Source organism: Leopardus geoffroyi, chromosome B3 (genome assembly GCF_018350155.1).
Source record: "Leopardus geoffroyi isolate Oge1 chromosome B3, O.geoffroyi_Oge1_pat1.0, whole genome shotgun sequence".
NCBI lineage: Eukaryota > Metazoa > Chordata > Mammalia > Carnivora > Felidae > Leopardus > Leopardus geoffroyi.
The window spans coordinates 109,039,756-109,059,217 of NC_059337.1; positions in this window are offsets into that span (position 1 = coordinate 109,039,756).

Sequence of the window (19,462 nt, forward strand, 5' to 3'; positions counted from 1 at the left end):
ATATTAGACAACCTCTGAAGTTTGCTGACTGTTGATTTTTTTTATTGTATCCAGGACCAGAGGGGCATTGGCAGGAGGCTTTATTGGAGACAGTAGAAAGGGTTGCAAAATCACCTCCAGGCAGATTTCTCTCTGTTAGTGACTGCATCATGGTGGTACATGCTCTTTACTTAAATGTGCCAGTCATGAGGATTCTTTGCCTCATCCCCCCAAAAACCGTAGACTCACACAATTCTGGGGCTGGACCTCCTGTCCAGTTCTCCCACATTGTGAGGAACCACTTGAGTTCTGGAGAAGTTAAATTGTAGCAGCACAGAGACTTTAATCCAGATTTAATGATTCCAGTATACTTCCCTGTGCTGAAGCCTACAGATCAATTTACAGCCTAGGGTTTCTTTAAAAGTATTTCACAAGGAATAGTCAGACTGAGGGTAGCCTGGGTGGTTGAGTATCATTAGCTAAATCTTGTTGCAGAAGGCTGACTTTGCCAGTATCTTAACATATTATGCTAGTTCCAGTTTAGACATTAATTTTTACACATTTCATTGCAAATAAAAAAATTATAGAACATTTAATATTAACCTACAATATAATGTAAACTTTCATTAAAAAAATTATACTAGATTTCCTCAGTAAATTAACACATAATTATTCAGGTGCAGTACAAGTTGGGGTAGTACATCCTTTGTGAATGGATTTGTTGTTCTGTTCCCCATAGGTTCTAAAAACTCCCAGTTGTAAAGTACAGCTCCTTGTTAAAGCACCAGATAATACTCCCCGGGTTTTGTATTCTGGGGGTTATCACTTTTTCCCATAGTCATTTTCTGATACATTTTCCTTGGCCTTGGTACCATTAGCAATTTTCATAATGACTGCTCAGTTTGAAGATCATAGGTTCTTTTTATTTTTTTTATTTTTTGAAAGTTTATTTTTTAAAGTTTATTTATTTTGAGATAGAGAGAGAAAGAATCCTGTGCTGATAGCATAGAGCCCTACACTGGGCTTGATCCCAGGAACTGTGAGATCATGACCTGAGCTGAAATCAAGAGTCAGACACTTAACCAACTAAAGCGCCCCCAAGATCTTAGGTTCTTTTTAGTTTTAATTAAAGGTAAACATTTCCTGCTGGCTATATTTTATCTAAATATCAGAGTGGAGGCAAGCAAGGAGAAAGAAATATTTTCTGCAGGAATTTCTGAAGTGGAGGAAGAAACCAGAAGGGTCCAGTGAGGCTTCAAAATTCAGCTGATTCCAACTGGGTGCCTTTGCTTGGTCATGTCCCATGATTATTCAGCTGAACCTACATCCAGTCTTGGGAACTCAAGCCTTTGGTAGCAAAAGAGAAGCACCTCCTCGCTCCCCTCCATTGGGATATGATAATGAACAGCAATCAGAGTTTAGGTTGAAGGAAATAGTGGAAATGTGTCCCTGAAGACCTATTACAGCACTTGGCCCATGACCTACATGTGGTTCTCTTAAGGTTGGGTCAGGGCTATTAGACATTTTCTTAATTTTAAAAATCTGAAACACTTTTATATTTTTATTGAATTTTAAAAATTTCATTGTTAATGCTCTGCTACTCCTATAATTGTGGAAAAGTGTGTGTGTGTGTGTATGTGTTTAAAAATGACATTTTAAAAAAGTAGTTATTGTCTGAGAAATTTAATGTAGGACTGAAAAACTGAAGAACAGCGTTAGATTTCAGTATTATTTCTCTTCAAATCTGTCACAGTCCATTAGATAATCCTTTTTGATTTCTAAGAAAAAACCCAACAAGATTCCAGGCTCATCAGTTGGATCGTCACTTACTGTATCCTGAAGGTTTGAACTGAGTCCAGGATCAATAGGGCAGATACTTTGAGATTTGTAGCCTCTATATAAGTTTCACCTGGAGCCAACCAAAGCTATTAAATTTTATTGAACTGCTAGCTTTGTCCCCTTCCCCCCAGTTACCAACTAACCTAGTGATGATGTGATTATCATCAGTTCAGGGGAAGGGGGGTATTTTCTACATCAGTTCCTAGTGATCTACGCTACTTGAGTGTATGGGGGATTTTGAGTAGGGAGCACACTTTCCAGGAATCTACATACAAATTGTAAACCACAAAGTATCCCAGGGCAAAACTAACCCTTGGTAGAGAGAAGTAACTTACTTTTTCTCTCTCTCCTTCTTTTATCTAATTTCAGAGCAACTCCATGTGGTTCCTTTCATTTTTTTTTTATAAACCTCCTTATCTCTTGTAACCCATGAAATCCTTAAACATAAACTTGTTTTATTTTATAATTAAAGATGGATTCTAAATGCAGATATTCTGGGAGTGCTAAGGCAAAGTTAAGGCATACGTAGAGGTCCATTTCCAAACAAGCAGTATGGCATAGGGGGCAAAGCACAGAACCAGCTGACTGTGGTTCTGAGTTCTGACTCCATTCCTTAGAGTATGACACTGAATGTTATTTCAGTATGTTATTTCACTATCTACTCCTCAAACCCACAATTAAACAGATGGCCTCAGGAGGTTCAGAACTGTCTTCACCATCTCTCCCTTATGTTTTCCACTCTTCCATGGAATTGCTATATGAGAGTATGAAATGCCCAAATTGAGATGAGAGAAAACAAACCAGTCCTGTGCTCACAAATCTGTGATTGCTCTTTATTGTCCATATAGGATAGGGTTCAAGTGTAGCAGTTTGGTTGTCAAAGCTGGAATATTCCCTAGGGTTTAAGTGAAACTGGACAGTCATTCGAGGCATCAGTAGGGTGGGTGTGGGTGTACTTCTCAAGGCTGGATAGTGATTAAAGGTGGAGGGAGGGGATGGTGAGGGGCAAACATGCACACTGTCCCCCTTCCTCTGCTGGGTGCTCATTACATCCATTGTCTTAATGCTCATAACAAGTGTATCTTTATGTCAGTTTACAGTGGAGGGACTGAGACTTAGTGATCACAGTGTGTTAACACAGCTAGTGAGAACAGGAATTCAAATGTGGATGAAGCAGAAGGACAGATGGGGAGGGAAGAAAAGTACTGTTGGTGGAGGTTAAAAGATAATTAGACCAGATTTGGGAAATGAGCACAAACTCTGTCCCTCCCTGCCCCAAATTCCAGTGCTCTTTTATAATTTCTTTCTAATTTCTTACTGTTCTTGTTCATTTTCATTTGGCTTCATCTGTGTGACATGTTTGGAGGATCAGGATGATAGCAGGATTGTCAGATACTGAGACTTGCCTGATCCTAGGACCCTTGGGAACAGACTTGTACCAGACCTTCTACCATCTCAACCCAACATACCCATTTATTTTTATTCCCTACTCTGTCCCTACAGGACCTTTCTATTTCTGCTTGCTTATCTGGTAACTCTCTCCATTGCTTGCCTTAGCCATGTTTTAGGGGACCAGACGGCTAATTTTACCAGGGCAGAGATTATACCTGCTCTAGGTACCCTTGCGGCCTATGACCTAGGAAAGGGTGTGGCGCAGTGCATAGTATACACTTAATTGGAATTAGACTATAAGCCTCTTCATCTGGAAAGGAATTTCTTTCTTCTCTACCTGGACAAAGTTTAGTCACCATTCAGATCCAGCCTTTAATTTTCCTTCTATGAAGTTTTCCATACTCTATGTAGATGTTTGCTCCAATAAATTCATCATTTTCTGAACTCAATTGTGGTAATTCCTCAAGTAATATTTTAGGTGGCTCTTATAATGTTGGTTAATTTACCACTCAATTTGTATTTACATTAAACTTTTTGGGCTATATGACTTCTCTCACCACCAGATCACACTTTCTTTGTGGATAGATGCTATTTTATCCCCCAAGACATAATTTCTTGGCAAATGGAAACTCGATAACTATTTGGTAGTAATGTTTTCCACTGTATTTAAAATGAGCATGGGATTAGTTTCTATATTTTTTAAATTTTTTTTTAAGTTTTGTGTTTTGAAGAACTTCCATGAAAATCACCAAATGGTGATGCTTTATTAAGTATTTAAATTAAACATTTGAGTTAAAATGTTGTAGTTTCAGAATTGCCTTTACTAGCATCTCTCTTACCTAATGTAGATTCAGCCTGGAGAGGAACTATAGTTTGTGCACAAGGCTGCAGTGAGGTACATCTCCCATTAGCAACAACAGTAAGAAAACAAGAAAGTGAATCATCCTTGCCAAGTATGAGGAAGTTACAGATTCCCATTTATACAAGGTAAATACTAAATATAGATGTACCCCTATTGAGCTGATGCATCAGAAAGAATAAAGAAAATGCATGAGAGAGAAGGAAAGGGATGGGTGCAAGATTAGACAAATCAAGGAACTTCTAGAGAACATCTTGTTCTTCATGGTCACAAACTTCCCTGACTGATTTCTTTCGTCTTTCTCAAACATTTCCGAAGCAGCATACTGTGGCTATTTTGGGGAAATATTTTCACAAAATATCTGAACCTTATGTTTGCTGACAGCCTATGAAGTCTAGGTTTTTAGTAAGAAAATTTCATCTTACACTAGAACTTTCCAGTCCAACTGGCACCCCAGCTTTCCATGAATCCTGAAGAACAGATGGAAGTGGGAATCTGATTTTGACTGAGATTTAACTCAGCCTTAGGAATAATTTTTAAAATCTATCAATATTTCACTAGCTTCTGGTGTTTTTCAGTGGACTGATTTCTCTCAGGAAAAATTGAAAGAGCGATCACAAAGGTGAGAGTCTGCTTTTAATGTATACTAATACATATTAAGTAAACAAATCCTCTTGACCAAGTGAGTTTCATCTCATTAAAAATGAAAATAAGAGTATGTTAGGATACTGTAAAATACTACACAGAGATAGCAATATTGCTACCGTTAGTACGTTTCTTGAGAATATGAATTCAAATGCATGTTCATCATCTCAGTCTATAAATATGCTGCCCTTTGCTCTGTGTTCAAGCCCAGGCCCAGTGGCTTCCTCTTTCCTGATGAAGAAATCTTTGTAATAACCAAAGAAGAGGCACTCAGCTATCTGCTGGGCACAGATGACACTGTGGAAGTCAGACCCGGGAATGTTTGGGTTAGTCAGATCCCAAAAGTCAAGTCCAACAGGGTTTCTCCACTGCATTCAAGCACACCTTGGTTGGAATAGACGAGATGCACTTTGTGGCCCTTACCACATGCAGGGTACCAAGGCCTGGGTTATGACTCTCTATTATCCATTTACATTGACAAGTCAGAACAAAAAAATTTTTATGGACACATTTTCCTCCTAAATGTCAAAACTCAAGTGGGGTTTTCCCCAGGTCCCATGAGGAATCTGACATTCATTTGCAGTTTTGTCCCTTACAAAAAATACCGATCACTTGACCATTTCTATCTAGATCTCAGGCTAGCCTACTCAGGGAAGTCAACCTGTGAATCTTGGGAGGCTGATACATATATGTTGTTTTTTCCAAATATACGTGCTATCTTGGAGACATGAGCAAGATTTATGGTAAAATCATGGATTTTTCAGAGCTGAAAACAACCTGAAAGGACATTCAGTACAGTTATTCAGTTTTATAGAACATTAACAGCTTATATTTACACAGCCAATTTCAGTTCACGTTTTCGTATACAGAACTGAATTTAAGGTAGGCGGAGAAGACATAATTTAGGTTTTAATTTAGGAAAGCATATTTAGGTTTTAAATGACCAAGAGACAGCAGAGTAATATCAGAATCAACCAAGGTGTCCTGCCTTCCAGGCTAGTTCTTTTCCTATAACTGTGTTATCCATACTAGGCCTAGAAGAGTGCATCTCTGGCCTTCCACTCAAAGACCAGATTTCAACCAATCCGCATGGTTATCTTTGGTCTTTGTGTCAGAACTCTCCAACTTAACTTATGAGAGTTTAATATCTGAAGCTCCAAAGAAAAGTATCATAAATTCCAAGCTAAAGTATGAGCTTTTCTATAAGCCCTTTCTTGATCCCTGGAAAAGGACCAGCATTTCTCTGTCATGTATTTTAGACTAGAAGAAAATCTATCTCCTCTGAAACCTTCCTTGTAGCAGTTTGTATGGATTTCTTTATTCATTCATGAAATATTTGTTAATGGAATAATATGTGTCAATTTTGTGCTTTTGATTTATTTCAGACCATTGTATTTAGAAGACTCGCTAACAAAATATTGTAATAGATATTCCCTTAGATGTTCAGTAAATACATCACTCAACTTCCCAACGGGTATTAAATAAAAACATTTAGAATTGAAATAAAAGTCAGTTACTTCAGAGGTTTTTTATCTATTGAAGTTTTTGATGGAAGGAGCCATATTTCAGGTTGGTTTTTTAAATCCCTTGAAGTATTAGAAAAGTGTCTTGAACATAGTAGATGCTCAACAGACCTCTGTTGATATGAAATACATTAACTGTCACCTAAGAAGATAATATGGATTTGACATAATTCTGCAGCTATTTGAATGAGCTATCACTGCAACTACTTATTCCAGTGGTTCTCAGCCAGAAACAATTGTGCCTCCCAGAGGACATTTGGCAATAGCTGGAGATACATGTGGGGTTTCCACAGTGCAGAGGCGTGGTGGAAAGGACAGGGTTGCTACTGGCATCTAGTGGTTAGAGGGCAGGGATATTGCAAATATCCTGCAATGCATAGGACAGTCCCCAACAACAGTGTAATCTGGTAATTACGAAGCAGTATAACTATCTGACCCCAAATGTCAGTAGTGCCCAGATCGAGAAACCATGACTTAGGTGAATCCCTCACTAAAACTCTTACAGGCTCTTACTTAACCTAATGTGATATTTCAAGGGCATTTTCAATGTTTGTTTTGATTGGTGGTTAATTTCATAGGAAATCCTGAAGTCAACCCCATCACCAAAGCCATATGTATATATATAGTATTGGATTATTACTACCCTTTAATTATGATTTCATGACTGTTACTATGATATATGAAATGGTGAAGTGTACCTATGAGAAAACCCCATGGGAACACCAATCGTTTAAGTATCACTGTTAGAATATGTCTTGTTTACTTACATGATCATACTATGAAAACTTGAATGAGACAGGTCAATTATACTGGGTAGTTGAGTATTCATATTGCTATTTTTAGATAATGCAAATTATTTGGATTGAACATATATAAACCTGAATAAATGGAAAGGACTAACATTGAAATTTAAATAGATTATAATGTTTATGTAATACTAATGTAACTGGTATCCAGTTTTGTATCCCAAAGTATGTTTACAGAAGTTGAAGATACAATACAGAAATACATTAGCATGAGCCTATTTGAAGAGTTAAGAGGATAAGAGAATGGAGTATACAGCATTGAGTGGATAGGATGACTATAAATTAGTCAAACCAGGGCACCTGTGAGAATGAGACACTTTTAATATTTAAACCCAAGACAAGGACTGTTTGGGAGCAAACCAGTATATATCATCATCCTACCCATGACCAATGCCTCGGATTTGGAAAAACTAAAAGGGGATGATACTGAATTTAATATAGTGCCTTAAGGGCTATAATACATAGAAAAATATTTTTTTTAATTCTGGGACATGGAAAGACTCTTTGAACATGGGAAGATGCCACAGCTTTGGAACTAGAACCTTTGGCATTGACAAAAGTGCTTTATCTGCAATAGGAAGTAGCTTTGAAGTGTCCTTATCAGTACCTTGATATGAATAGTGGTTTTTGAGCAATAGACTTGGCCACAGGGAAATGGAGCAAGAGAAGGGAAACAGCATGTACCATATACTATTTGAGGGGACCACTTCAAAATAATGTGAGGTGCTCCCCGGAGAGCTGGGAAGCCATTGGGTGAGGAATAAGGAAAGGTGAATGGAGGTAAGGAATGGGGGACAAAGTACAATTACAGTTATATGAGCAGAACTAGAGCAAATAAACATGTTTACTACAAATGCTCACAATTCTTTGATCTGTTTTGTTTTTTATTCATTACAAATAATATTTTTTTTATTTGAGTGTAGTTGACACAACGTTACATTAGTTTCAGGTGTACAGCATAGTGATTAACTTCTCTATACATTATGCTCACCGCAAGTGTAGCTACCCTTTAATTTTTATCCTGCTTGAGGACTTGTGGGGGAATCCTAGTTATATTAGACAGATAAGACCTAGAAAATGTGAATTCTGTGTCCCCCAGATGAGATGATCAACTTGGGGCTTTTGGAAAATCTCTGCAGATAGCCAGAGGACATTTTAGGACAGGAGTGGTCTAATGCAGGTGGCCTCAAGGCTCTGTACCCAGAAGAGATGGAGGCCATTTCAGAATTATGAATAAATCTAAAGAAGTAGCTACTTAGGGTTTAGATGCTGGGAGAGGGACAGTTTGAGCATGAAACATGAACTTGTGAAGTCACCTGAAATGAAGAATGCATGCCTGTAAGCTGGGTTCCTAAACCCAATTTCCATGTGTGTGTGTGTGCACGCAAATCCCCACACATAAAACAAGCGATAATCAGGCGCCAGCTGGGTGTCCTATGATCCAGTTCAATTCTGACACTATCTACCTGGAGGTAGCATCAGATTCCATAGGTGAAGGACTCAGTGCTACAATACTGCATACCACTACCCGCCTGACTCCCTTCCACCTACTTCAGATTGTAGTTGCACACTACATTATCATCTGTGCTTCTGACCAAGCTACTATAGATTGGAGTTTCCAGTGACCCCCTCCAACTCAGGATACCAATTGCAAGTCCAGGTTGTTACCTATATTTCCAAGTAATTGGCTATAAACCAGTTGTTCCCAAGACTCCTCCTTGGGCTTTATTAGTTTGCTAGATTGGAGCTCACAGAACTCAGAGAACACTGTACTTACTAAATCACTCAGTGTATTATAGAAGGAGGTAACTCAGGAATACGCAGATGTTAGAGATGCCTGGGCAAGGTCATGGGAAAAGGGTGCAGAGCTTCCATGTACTCCTAGAGCACACCAATCTCCCAGCAGCTCTATGAACCCTATCCTTTTGGGTTTTTATGGAGGCTTCATTACATAGGCATGCTTGATTAAATCATTGGCCAGTGGGGGCCCAGAGGTCAGGTGTGGGGCTGAAGCTTGCAGTCCTCCTTTCACAAGGTTGGTTCCCCTGGCAACCAGCTTCCATTACCTTAGGTGCTTTCCAAAAGTCATCTTATTAATGTAACAGAAGATACTTCCGTGGTTCTCTTCACTTAGGAAATTCCAAGGGTTTTAAGAGCTCTGTAACATAAAAGGGACCTAGACCAAACATGTATTTTTTATGATCATCACAGTGCTTAAGCTAGTTTTTAAAAAAATTTTTTTTGAGTATAATTGACACCAAGTTACATTAGTTTCAGGTATACAACAGTGATTCGACAAGTTTATGCGTTGTGCTGTGTTCATCACAAGTATAGCTACCGTCTGTCGCAATATCATTGATTATATTCCTTACTCTGCGCTCTTTATTCCTATGATTTATGGATCCCATAAACGGAAGCTAGATTTTAATTGTGCATAAGGGCCATCAAACTTTTCAATATCAAATGTTAATGTAATAATCTGGAACAGTTGATATAAGCTATATACCTGAATCAGTGGGTGACCCTTACGTACTTTTATTCATATTGCCTCAAGGCCTTCCTGTCGATTTACTTGTTCCTCTCTGGGTTGGTGGTTTATCTTTGAATACTGGCCCAAGATACACCTTTTTTTTTTTTTTTTTTTTTTAATTTTTTTTTTTTCAACGTTTATTTATTTTTGGGACAGAGAGAGACAGAGCATGAACGGGGGAGGGGCAGAGAGAGAGGGAGACACAGAATTGGAAACAGGCTCCAGGCTCTGAGCCATCAGCCCAGAGCCCGACGCGGGGCTCGAACTCACAGACCGCGAGATCGTGACCTGGCTGAAGTCGGACGCTCAACCGACTGCGCCACCCAGGCGCCCCCAAGATACACCTTTTAACTGGAGACTTTTCCTGGTATTTCAGAAGCATTGACCACATCTTTGAAGTCCTTTACCTCATATAGAGGTTCTTAATGTTCTCATGTTTAACTTTTGAGAAATTCACACTTTCACACATTAGATACAAATAAACATGGCAATGTGTACTGCCAGTAGTTCAGTTTCTGAAATGGTGCTATTTTAGCCTGGACAGAGATGTTTGAGCCAAGGTTTGACTATTGTGTTTCATTTGCTCTTATAACCTTATGAGAAATGAAAGGAAAATGGAAGATAAAAAAGATAAGCATAGTTTTTATAAACTTTATTTAGTTGAGACCAAGTTGACATTTATTAAGTGTGTTTAGTATATAGACCTTTTAGTTAAAAGGTCACAGTGGTGAAACAGGTTTGAAAAAAATGCTACATCAAATCGAGTATGTAAGTTTGTTTTTTTCTTACAGGCTTTTGCAATCATTGGATATGCTGATATTCATGGTGATTCCCCAAGAGAGGACGGCTATTAAGCATTTCCTAAATATATTTGACCATAAGATCCTTTTTTGGTGGAGAATATGTTAATATTACAACTTAAACAATTTTGGGAAATATTTCACCAGAACATACTCTCCAGGTGTTTCTGGGGAACTTCTTCTTTCCTTCCTTTCAAATTTGCAAGTACCCGTATAGCATATGTTTTTTCTTGTAAAATAGAGTAATTTCCCCCATATGTAGTATATAATTTTCCCCACTAGGAAACGTATAACGAGTCTATATATTAGGAAGTTCCACTTTTCAGGTAACAAAACTTTTTATTTTGGCTAGGAAATATCACCTTACTTGATTTTCCTGTAATTTTACTTCTGTCGCAGCATGATCAGTTGGTGTTTTGTTCATTTTTATGTTTATTTTGGGGGAGCTGGGGACATGTTTTCACTTAGAAATAAAGTCTCTATCACATTCTACCACAGGATTTAACAACTAAGTGGTGGTAAGGTGAATAAAAGTCTCCTTGAGATGTGCATAGGTGCTTAACAGGTTGGCTCACTAGCTAAGTCTCTTGTTTCTGTACACTCAATGCAAATTCACTCCTTAACAAAAACAATGATCTGTTACTATCTCATGTTACTGTCTCTTGAGTAACAGTTACTTACAATTACATTTACTTCCAATTCGTTGAAAGGACTTTTCTTTCCAAGAATGCCAAAGGTTTCCTGTAGCAAGTTTATGTTGTATTATCCATTTGTCTCTTGTGAGCTTAGTTTTTATTTTTTATTTATTTTTATTTTTATTTTTTATTTGCCCCGGGACAGGATCCTATTCCCAGAGCATGGACCAAATTGTTTCTCGACCTGAAAAACTCAAAACCTGACTCGATAATCTGTAGTGACTTCCTGGAAGACCTACCAACAACTGGTCCATTGATCTTTCGCTTAGCACTTCCCTCTGACACATGCCCCTTCCATCCATTACTCACCATTTCCATTTACTGAGCATTCTACTCCCTGTGGATGCTATTCTAAGCTTTTAACATCATTTCCTCCTTTGATACTCAACCCTCAAGGCCAGAGTGTAAGTTTTGGCTGTGCAGACCACAGGGTCTCTGCCACAACTATTCATCTCTGCTGTTGTAGCATGAAGGCAGTCATAGACAATACACACGTATGGTTGTGCTCTAATAAAACTTTACTTATAAAAGTAGGCCATGGACCAGATTTGGCATACAGGGTATAGTTTTCTGACCGTTGCTCAAAAGCACCCTACCAGATGAATATTCTCATCTTTGTCCTACTAATGAGGAAAATGAGGGGTGTGGAAATTAAGGTCCAAGATTGCTATGTTGGTTAGCAGAGGAGCTAGGATTAAAACCTAGGTCAGCCTGATGGAAAAGCTCATGCTTTTTCTACCCTGTAAGCTTGCCCTTATACCAGAAGGTAGGAGTTAGATATCTAGGGGGAAAAAAAGGGAAGAGGGCTTATATTCACTATGAGGGGAAAAAACAAAGGCATGGAGCTCATGGTCCATTTTAGTGACAGTAAGTAGATGAGCTTGACAGTAGAAGGGAGGAAACAGAAGGTGTGGTTCAGAGGAGTCACATGCAAGGCTTCAGGGAAAGCTAGGAATTGTGTGAGGCTAGCTGCTTAAAATAATCAAGATGCTTTTAGATACTTATTCATTATGCATTACTAACAGTGCCTGTCACAGTGTAAATATCTGGGCCATGAAGTATTTTATATATATGTGCACACACACATGCACACACAATACTGAAGAGAAAGATAAATCTGTTGAGTGAATGATGGGTTATGTGAAGATACACCACATGAGAAAATACAGGTATGAGACTATTACAGTTATTAAGCAGTTAAGGTAGGTGTTACCTTGGGGGCTAGAGCATGAATTTTTTTGAGAGTAGAGGTCACGTCTGCACCTTATCTAGAACATAACATGAAGCCTGAATGATAGCAGATGCTCCCAAGATGAATAAATGAAGAAATACAGGGAAAGGGAAAATCAGATGCTGGTGTCTCAATAGATGTCTCAGAGGATGAATAGGAACATCATGAAGGCAAAAAGGGAAAGTATGAAGTTGCAGCTGTTTAAAGATAATCTTGATAAATTCATTTTAGACATGTTGAATTGTGTGGAGCCTGTGTTTGTTCTTTTCTCTCATGTAATTTCCACTCTCCTTTTTTTGGATGCCTCATTCTCCTTTGACTTGCTTGGCCAGTATTGAATGCCTGAAACCCTTTGCTTGTAGAAGTTATCCCCTAAATAAGATATTAGGTAGTGATGGCTTCCTGTTCACACCCCGGACATTATCAGAGATAAAAAGAACCACTTACCAATTTCCACATATCTCCTTCCTCACTTAATCCATTCCCTCACTGTCTTCTCCAAATTTTCAATAAATAATTCATAAAGAAAGGTCAGAGCTTCAGGAAGCTTTTAGTTTCTATAAAGATGATTCACAAGAAGAGGAAAAATATCCATAACCTTTAGAATTCTTTATACGTTTAACAAATGTTTAGAGAGCCTGTTGTACGCCAGATACTGTGCTAGACATGCGAGATTATAAAGAGCAATGTGGGAGTCACTTGTATCAAACAGGGGCCTATGGGAAGCAATGATACAAGCAGCTAAGGGCATTGCAGCTAAGACCAGATTTTGCTGAGACCAGCATCAGCTGGTGATGCATTCAGAAAGGGTAACCAGTAGAAACAGAGGAGGTCTGCAAAGACTCAAGACTGATTAAATACCTTTAAAAAAGAGAGAATTTTTGCAGCAAACTGTCAGACTCCTCAGACACTGAACCCTCTATGTTTGACAACTTCAAAAAGGCAGCTGGTGCCAAGGGTTCTACCAGATTGATCTCCAAAAAGAACAGAGATCCTTGACTGCTAGAACACTACAGTAAGTGCTGAGAGCTGACCTGGACCAGACTGAGGCCTTATCTCATCTGCACTCACAGACTGACTTAGCGTTTGGTTCATTAACTTCCTACCCTCTGTTCTATCTTGTCTTGTACTTTGTTTTGTGTGATGTGTAAGAAGGCGAGTTAAACACGTAGTAGAGTGTCATTGAGTTTGGAATCCTGAACCTGCTTTATAATAGTTAACCTTGCTTTGTTTACTGAATAAAGCTGACATTGTAGAAAGACACAACCCCTGTGTGTGCCTTCAGAGTGTGCTTATGACAGAGATCCAACAGGGCACAGAAAGACACCCACTGAACTGAAAGCTCAGTTCAGGAACTGGGGTAAATCTGACCACCAAGGAGGCTTTTATGTTTTTATTTTATTTAGTTACTTGCACTGACCACCAGAAGTCTTGTAAATGCTTCTGGTAAGGTTTTGAGATGGTCTATTCTCCCTTTCATAGGCCTTTCCTTTAAGGTCAAGTTTTACAATAATTAGCACTACTGGCCTGAAGGTGGTGCAGAAAATGGCAAACAATACAGTTTTTTGCCTAGTAGATTGCCATGTATTTATTAGCTATTACTGTCTTTGTTTCTACCTGAAAGTTTAATGTCCTGAGGCCAAGTATAACAAGGTAATTTTAAAATAAAAGTATTAATCAAGATATGTAGTTTTAAAATTACTTACTCTGTCTCAGGACATTAATCTTTTATATGTATTTATTGCTGTGGGCTAGCAAAACACTTGTGGAGGGTTTCTCTAAGGTATAAATTTCAGAGAAAATTTGCACACAAATTGAGTAATCTCCACACAAGTCATTTCTCCATTGTTTTCTGGAATCTGATTACTCTACAAAAGTGAAATTCTCCTTACCAGCAAAATCAGGTAGGCTAATGGGTGGTATTTGGGGTCTTCCTTTAATCTTTTAAGGCCAAAACTTTTCAAAGAGTGAGGACAAACTTTTGCAAAGGTACTTTCTGTGAGAGCTTGCAAAAACAATACTCTTACTCAATAGGGGTGCCTATGTGGCATCCAACTCTTGATTTTGGCTCAGGTCATGATCTCATGAACAATGAGACTGAGCCCCTGCCTAGGGCTCTGCACTGTGCTGACAGGGTGGAGCCTGCTTGGGATTTTCTTGCCCTCGCTCTCTGCCCACCACCACCCTCTGCCACGCACATGTGTGCACACTCGCTCTCTCTCTCAAAATAAATAAACATTAAAAAAATACTCTTACTCAAGAGTGAGAGGGGGAACAAAAGGTTGGTTGATTTCTGCAAGAGTTAAATCATGCTATCTATTTATTTCCTTCCTAAGATGGCATCTTGACCCTCTCCTATACATCATCAACCTGCTTCTAGGGATTGGCAGCTTCTTTAGCCTCTTTGGGGGTATTTTCTTTTTGACACATTTAGCTGTCAGAAGAATCCATGTCTCCATTTACAAGTAATGGGTTGAAAGAAGTCATGTGATATTACTTTCCATTACTTTGGGTGACATTTCATGACTCTTTTACTTCAGTTCCCTGTGTCTCTAGCTTTTGAACAGTGTTTTGCAGATTTTGAAAGCGTGTTAACATTCATTATTCCATTTATCCTTCCTGATGATCCCGCTGGGTAGATAGGACAGCTTATATTATCCCCATTCAAAAAATGAGAAACCTGACACACACAGTTTATGACTTGCTAAAAGTTACATATTAAAAAATAGAGCTGGAACAGAAGCCTAGGCCTTGTGTCATGTCAAGGAAATACTAATGATACTCCTGATTCTTTTGTTTTTTTATTACAAAAATTAAGCATGGTTTCTGACTTAAAAAAAAAAAAAATTCATGTACTTCCCTAAAAGGACATTCCCTAATCCTGTACTTCACAGGGAAAAACTACTTCCAGTTTGGTATATAGTCTTGTAGATTTTTATATAAAGTTACTTTTAAATTTTTTTTTTCAACGTTTATTTATTTTTGGGACAGAGAGAGACAGAGCATGAACGGGGCAGGGTCAGAGAGAGAGGGAGACACAGAATCGGAAACAGGCTCCAGGCTCTGAGCCATCAGCCCAGAGCCTGATGCGGGGCTCGAACTCACGGACCGCGAGATCGTGACCTGGCTGAAGTCGGACGCTTAACCGACTGCGCCACCCAGGCGCCCTCCATTCAAAATGTTTTAAGTTAAATGTTTGTGTTATTTAAAAGTAACTTTATAGGGGCGCCCTCCATTCAAAATGTTTTAAGTTAAATGTTTGTGTTATTTAAAAGTAACTTTATAGGGGCGCCCTCCATTCAAAATGTTTTAAGTTAAATGTTTGTGTTATTTAAAAGTAACTTTATAGGGGCGCCTGGGTGGCGCAGTCGGTTAAGCGTCCGACTTCAGCCAGGTCACGATCTCGCGGTCCGTGAGTTCGAGCCCCGCATCAGGCTCTGGGCTGATGGCTCAGAGCCTGGAGCCTGTTTCCGATTCTGTGTCTCCCTCTCTCTCTGCCCCTCCCCCGTTCATGCTCCGTGTCTCTCTCTGTCCCAAAATAAATAAACGTTGAAAAAAAATTAAAAAAAAAAAAAAAAATTTTGAATGGTACCATATTAAATATACTGCTTTGTTGCATGTTTTTTACCTTTTTAATAATAAATTACTGATAATTTTCTATCAGATCAGAGAGCAGTCATTATTTCGACCACTTGGAATATTTTGTACATGAATATATCATAATTTCTTTAATCAGGCTCCTATTAATGGGCATTAAATACCTTTCCCAAATGTTGTTATTAAAAACAATGCTGGAATGAGCAGCCTTTCATTATATGTGTGGGGACAGGGGGTGACTGTTGGATGGTTTCCACAAAGCACAAGCATATACATATTAGAAATTTTAATAGATTTTTCTCCATTGGCCTCTCAAAAGGCTTCAATAATCTGACACCTGAAAGTGCAGTCTTAACTTACACCCTGATCAACACAAGCTATAATCAGTTTTTGCTCTTATCTTTGCTATTTCTTTCTACTTAGAGGTTATTTAATTGTTCATATTACAGGTTCTTAAGATCTTCTAGTAAGTACAGTTAGGTGTATATAATCTCCTAATCTTCTAATAAGTACAGTTAGGTGTATATAATCTCCACTGAATATCAATTAAGGTCTACCCTATATTTTAGCCTATAAGATGGCATATTAACATGCATTTTTCCATAGTTTCTAATTTCTGCATAGATTTTACCTTTAATATACCTTAGATAAGTTTTAGTTTCTAACTGGATAGATTATTTTTTAAGTTTATTTATTTTGAGATCGAGCACAAGTGGGTGAGGGGCAAAGAGGAGAGACAAAACCCCAAGAAGGCTCTGTGCCATCAGCACAGAGCCCAGTATGGGGCTCGAAACCACAAACTGCAAGGTCATATTTGAGCCAAGCTGAGATAGAGTTGGATGTTCAACCGGCTGAGCCACCCAGGCACCCCTCTAATTGATAGATTTTTTGTTCAATTTGTTAATTTAAAATATTCTTGCTTTGCAGTGAGAAAATATGGTTTCTTGTTTTTGGAATTTATTCTTGACAAATGCATGTTCATTTTCAGTAAATGTTAAAAGCTTTTTAGAAAATAATGTGTAATCTGTATTTTTTGGACAAGAAAAATCAAAATTTATAGTGATATTAAGGTTCATTTAAGTCTTGTACTATGCTGGTGGATTTGTCATTTATTTGTTACTAACAGATTTTGTTTTGCATATATGCCAATGTTAGATGCATAAAATTTAATGATGTATCTTTTTTATGATATATCTTCTTTATCAGTGTTAAATAATCTCTTCGTTTAAATTTTTTTTCCACCTTAAAAAGACTATGTTTTTGATATTGCCATTCAAATGTTTTTTGTTACCCTTTTCCAGGTCTATCTTTGCCCATCACCTTTTCTCACCCACAAAAGGGGTTTTGTTTCATGTTATTTTGGTATACTTTTTATAAATAGCATATAGCTAATTTTAAAAACTCAATCTAAGAATCATTGTCTTTGAATATTATAGTCATTTAACATGTAGTCCTTGCTTATAGGAATTGATATAATTATTCTTGATCTTATCTCTTTTAATGTTTTTAATATTTTCTGATGTCCTCCCCCATTTAAAATTTTTTTTTCTAATGTTTATTTTTGAGAGAGAGAGAGAGAGAGAGAGAGACAAAGTGTGAGCAGAGGAGGGTCAGAGAGAGAGAGACACACACACAGAATCTGAAGCAGGTTCCAGGCTTTGAGTTATCAGCACAGAGCCCAATGCTGGGCTCAAACTCAGTGAACCTTGCTTGAGATTATGGCCTGAGCCGAAGTTAGATGCTTAACCAACTGAGCTATCCAGGTGCTTCCCTCAGAGCTAGGGAGCATGAGAGAGAAAGAGAGTGTCCCCAGGATAGAAAACAAAGTTGTTGTTGTTTTTTTTTTAATTTTTTTTTCAACGTTTATTTATTTTTGGGACAGAGAGAGACAGAGCATGAACGGGGGAGGGACAGAGAGAGAGGGAGACACAGAATTGGAAACAGGCTCTAGGCTCTGAGCCATCAGCCCAGAGCCTGACGCGGGACTCGAACTCCTGGACCGCGAGATCGTGACCTGGCTGAAGTCGGATGCTTAACCGACTGCGCCACCCAGGCGCCCCAGAAAACAAAGTTTTTAACCTAATCTCAGAACTGACATCCCATCAGTTCTGTATTGTATTTATCTGAAATGATTCACTAAGTCCAGCTGTTAAGGAGAGGAGAATTACAGAAGGACTTGGATACCAGAAGGCACGGATCACTGTGGTGTCGGGGAGGCTCTTGCTATGAGGTTCCCCATTGTTTCTTCTTTTTTTTCTTATTATTTTGAAGACATTGACTCAGTGTCTTCTAGCATCCCCCTCTTTTGTATTTTATTTTGCAAATAAGATGACTGCAGTCAATCTGATTTTTCAGATTTCTCAGAAAAGGTAACCACTTGTTCTCCAGATGAATTTAGTGTCTTTTTGTATCTAGAACTCTGAAATTTCACTGGGTTTTTTCTTACTTCCATATTTTATCATTATTCATGATCATCTGTTAACATTCTCTTTAAATCTAAAGATGCATGTTTATTTTTAGCTTAGAGATATTTTGTTATCTATTTTTTTCCCCTGTTTTCTCTGTGGTTGACTTGTGGAAAACATAATATGGATATTGGAACTTCTGTATTTATCTTTTATGTGTTTCATATTTTTCATCTTTGCTTCCATGGGGTCATATTTTGGGTAAATATTTCAACTCAGTTTTCTAGTTCATTAATTTGTTTCTCAGTTTTATCCATTCTGTTTTGTACATCTGTTTCATTTTCCTAATTTGAAAATGTTTGAAATGAAAATGTGACCAGGGGCTTGCAGGAACCTAACACCAAATTTCCCCTAGAAACAATGGTTTGGTAATTGCTAAATCAGTATTTGCTATAACTTTATAGAACATAACTAATCACCAAGAACAAGAATTGACTGTACTTCAGAGGAACTTGGCTTTGAAAAGGTGGAAGGAGAAATGTGCTTTTAAAGTGACAAGGAGGACACCTGCTGGCATCCTATTCTTGAAGCCTCTCTTGAGAGTGTGTCATCAGACCCCAAGTGCTTAGAAGACTTCTAGGTTTCCTTTAAGGCCAGGAGGTGAAGGGTATATTCAGAGAGGAGCTTGAAGTTGTAGGAGAGTCTGCTTATTTTAGATCAGGAGCAGCAAAGGGCACAGTGAAGTATTTTGGAGGGAGAGGAGCTAGAGATTGATACGATGTCAGCCCTTTAGGGCATGTACACTGGCACTGCAGTTTGGAGATGCGAGTTAGTGGATGATCTGGTTAAATTAGGCTTTTGGAAATGATGAAGCAAGTAGAAATGTGAGGCATGATAGGAGATTAGCCTGGTGGTTTGCTGGAGAAAAGTGGGTAGTTAAGCACTTCTTTCTGTGGCTTGTGGTAATGTAGATGTAGGTCAATAGTAGCTGGATTTCTGATGTTGTAGTTAGTCTAAAAGTATGCCTGGAAGTTTCATTTTTTTTAAGGTTCATTTTGGACATGTAGGGACTATGGGTCCTCCCCTAGCCCTGTGCAGTTGTATTTTCAATTTTTCTCCATCTTTTTTATACCCTGCCTATAACTCATAACATTATGGTCT